At 44.8% G+C, this 3,628-nt stretch overlaps 1 long non-coding RNA gene across 1 annotated transcript; it reads left to right on the forward strand.

The window, feature by feature from the left end:
- The first annotated feature begins 695 nt into the window (after positions 1–695).
- LOC137152870 (uncharacterized) lies at positions 696–2,170 on the forward strand. Its single transcript, XR_010919637.1, has 2 exons — positions 696–1,180; positions 1,429–2,170. It is a non-coding gene; the product is annotated as an uncharacterized lncRNA (long non-coding RNA).
- Positions 2,171–3,628: the final 1,458 nt, after the last annotated feature.

Below are 3,628 nucleotides of genomic sequence, written 5' to 3' on the forward strand. Positions count from 1 at the left end.
CTTTTGGTGCTACTGGTGTTATACACACAATAACCAGTAGAGTTGGTGCTAAGGTTACACGGCACACGCCACCCGTATAGAGATCAGAATATCTACCCCCTGCCTCCCACATGCACTGGTTAGATTCTTTTCTAAAGCAAACAGAGGGAGAAGGGAAGAAAAGGAATCTGAATCCACTGGTGAATCAACCTCCTGGCTAAAGTCAGTGGCACGAATGGATGAACATGAACCTGTCACCTGGAAGGAGGAGAATCACCCCAGCAAAGGGCAGCTGCGTCTTCCCAATTATCACCCATTTCACTTTTTTTCATTAAAATGCACCAGAAATGAACGCTGCTTCTGAGATGGCGACCCTGCCTACTGCAGTTTGCAAAACCCGCGGTGTTGGTGGCATCCAAAGCCTCCTGCTTCTCTTTTCTTATCGAATTCCTTTTACTCTGTGCTAACCACACGTGTTCCTTATAAACTTTACAAAGCAAGAGGGTAAAATAGAAAGAGAGAGAGAGAACAGGCGGTTGGTGAGGCGAGCTGTTGAGGATATGAATTCTGGTTACTGGAATGTAGCTGTGGTTTAATATCTATTTGTGTCATGTATTTGTTTAGATTTATAGAGAACATGAACAGCTTCTACTTGGGGCTCAGGGTGCAGGTGTCATATATTAAAGATACACTGCAGCAGGCAGTGACCAGGAGATGGGCGGTCATGCCTAGTGGGCAGAGCAAGAGTCAGGCCTCATGGACAGAACCCAGGTGTCCAAGCCAAGGGTCAGAGGCCAGCCTGTGGAGCCAAGGCTCAGAACCCGTTAGCTGGTGTGGGGCAGGGCTGAGAAGAAGCAGACACAGGAGCTATTACAGCATGGGCAAATGCTTTGAGCAGCTGCTGCACTTAAAATCCATCCGCTGACTCTTCCAGCCAATCAGGCAGTGACAGCCGATCAGGCAGCCTGCTACAGGCTAGCTATGCTCGTTAAGTCTCCCAGAGACTGGCTGTTCCGGGTCGTGGTTCCTGCCACAAGCTAGTACAGGCAAAAATAAACGGAGCAGCCTCCTCAAAACTCCGAAGGGAGCTCCCCCAATCCTCCTCCCCGTCCCAGAGCATGCACACACACGTGATGAATGGAGCTGGTCAGAAAATGTTCATTGACTCAACTTTCCAGCAGCGACTGGCGTTTGGCTGAAGGTGAGTGAGTGGTTCTGTGGAAGCTAGTGGGGATTTTGACAAAATTTCATTTAGGAAAAACAATCAGTAATTTTTTTTTTTTTGAAAAGATGAAGACATCCCTTTTTGACTTTTTTAAGACAAAATGTTTTGAGTTTTCCATTTCAAAATTGACTTTACATATAGGTTGAAATGAACAGGTTTTGAGTTGATTGAAATGAAATGTTTTAATTGACCTGAAACAGTTTTTTTTTTTTTTTTTTTTGCAGACGTTTGATACTAATAAATAAGAATTCAAAGACCCCCCGCACGTGGAATGCAGAGGCTGACACCACAAGGAGATTCCAAAACCTGGGACTGTGGAAATACAGCATCTGTGCAAGCTACCTTTCAGTTGCATGTCTACAGTACGGAAGGAATTGAGATGGTCACTTATTACAGATTACAATCTTTCTGTCAATTTGTGACAACATTTTTTGCAGGACAGGAACTCATTTTCCAACCAGCTCTACTCTTGAATGATACGGTTGCTTGCAGTTATGTTATTCAGTCACTAGATGTCATGGTGAATTGCATAGAGATCCAGTCAGGATATTATCCCTGGTCAACAAAAGAGGCAAAACTTGAACTTAAACTGTGTGGAAGCCTGTGTGCTTGTGTCTGTGGTTGTATCTGGTTTCCTTAATAACCACTTCCTCTTTAAGAGAGGTGGTCATTGCATTCATTGTAACACGCTCCAGCCACTGATCCCAGATTATGATACATAAATGCCAACTCTCTGTGCATCCCTCCCTTCCCAAAAGCCCGAGAGAAGAGAAGAGCTTTGTAGCGGCAGGACATCCGACTATTTTGGAGTAAGAGGGGAACTGAATTCCATGGCATAGGGCCCCCCATAAACACTCTGCTGGTGGCTCCCTCTTTAAACTGAGGCCTTTGTGAAGGTGGGGAGAGTGTGACTGTCTCTGAGGTAGTCTCTGCCTCTGTCTCTATGATTTCAGTAGCGTTGCAGTTGTTTTTGCCATCTGTGAATCTGGCTCTTTGCTCTCCCAGCTCTGCATCCCATTTCACATCTTCATCACTGGGGGACTTTCCTGTCTCACTGGCATGAACCGTTCATTTGGAAACTTTCTCTTTGATGCTAATTAATGATAAGGATTCAGATACCCCTGAGAGTGGGATGCAGAGAGACAGACACCTGCTAAGAGATTCTAAGTCCTGGGAGTGTGGAAATACAACTTCAGTGCGAACTACCTTTTATTGGTATGTCTACACTGCCAAAGGCATTGAGCTGCTCACTTATTACAGATACAATCTGACATTAGCCCCTGCCCATGTTGTCCCTGAGACCCTGTTATATTTGAGTCATTCCAAGGAACTTAGTCCAGAAGAGAGAGAGGAGCTTTTTATTAGCAATTGTCCAACTTTAAAGCATGGGAATTCTGGCAGACGGATGTGTGTGTGTGTGTGTGTGTGTGCATGTGTGCACGCACAGCAAACCTGCAGAACCATACAAAGTCCTTCTAGAAATGCTTCCAGTCATTCAGAAGGTGGAGTCATCAGGAATTTGTTCGGTTTCAAGTTGATGTGAAGAACGAGAAGAACTGAGCAGTAAGTAAATCTGTGAAAACTGCCTTGCTGGAATGGGACATAATCAACAACACTCGCATCTCAGCACAGGGGGACCTGGCGTAAGAAAATCAGAGAGGAACAGGAATCTGAAAACGTCTATGGAATTGCAGGAAAATGAGAACAAGCTGCTAAAAATTCCAACAGGAGGATGGGGAAAGTTCGAAGCGGACTGAGCTTCATCCAGGAGATTTCCCCCCATGCTTTGGTTGACAATGAGATGGAGATGTCCTACTGCATGTGTTGGCTTCATATTGGCATAGGTGGAGAGGCTGGAAATGTCACTGCCAGGAATATTTTCTTCTGTTCATCCTGGAGCCTGAAACAAAAGCACCATCAATCAGAGGAGGCAGACTATCTTGGAGCAGCTCCAGGCAAGAGAGAAAAATGACCTCAGCTCAGTGACCTGGCTTTAACTCTGTTGCACCTTCCAATAGAGTTCATTAGCTGTTGTCCCTGGCTGAGACTAACGATTCTTAAGACAGAGGAAAAGGCTCAGTGCTGGAAGGGCCAGAGGGAGGAATTTGCCAATAGATTCTCTTAATTACTTAATTACTCCATTAGCTAGTGGGAAAACGTCTCTTTTCCATGGAAACTAGGAGAAAACCAAATATTTTTGGCATTCCTCAATTCTCCATGGAAAACTTGGACCTGTCATTCAAAAAACCAAATAACCAAAAACCAATGTTTTGTTTTCAGCAACAAAACCCAAAAGTTCCAGAGGGGTAGCCGAGTTGGTCTGTGTACAGGAAATACAACCAGAGTCCTGTAGCACCTTAAAGACTAACAAATTTATTCAGGCATAAGCTTTTGTGGGCTCCAATCCAGTTCGTCAGATGCATG

This window comes from Emydura macquarii, unplaced genomic scaffold (assembly GCF_026122565.2).
Source record: "Emydura macquarii macquarii isolate MOO-44397 ecotype Brisbane River unplaced genomic scaffold, CSIRO-AGI_Emac_v2 contig_1230, whole genome shotgun sequence".
In the NCBI taxonomy this organism is placed as follows: Eukaryota; Metazoa; Chordata; order Testudines; family Chelidae; genus Emydura; species Emydura macquarii.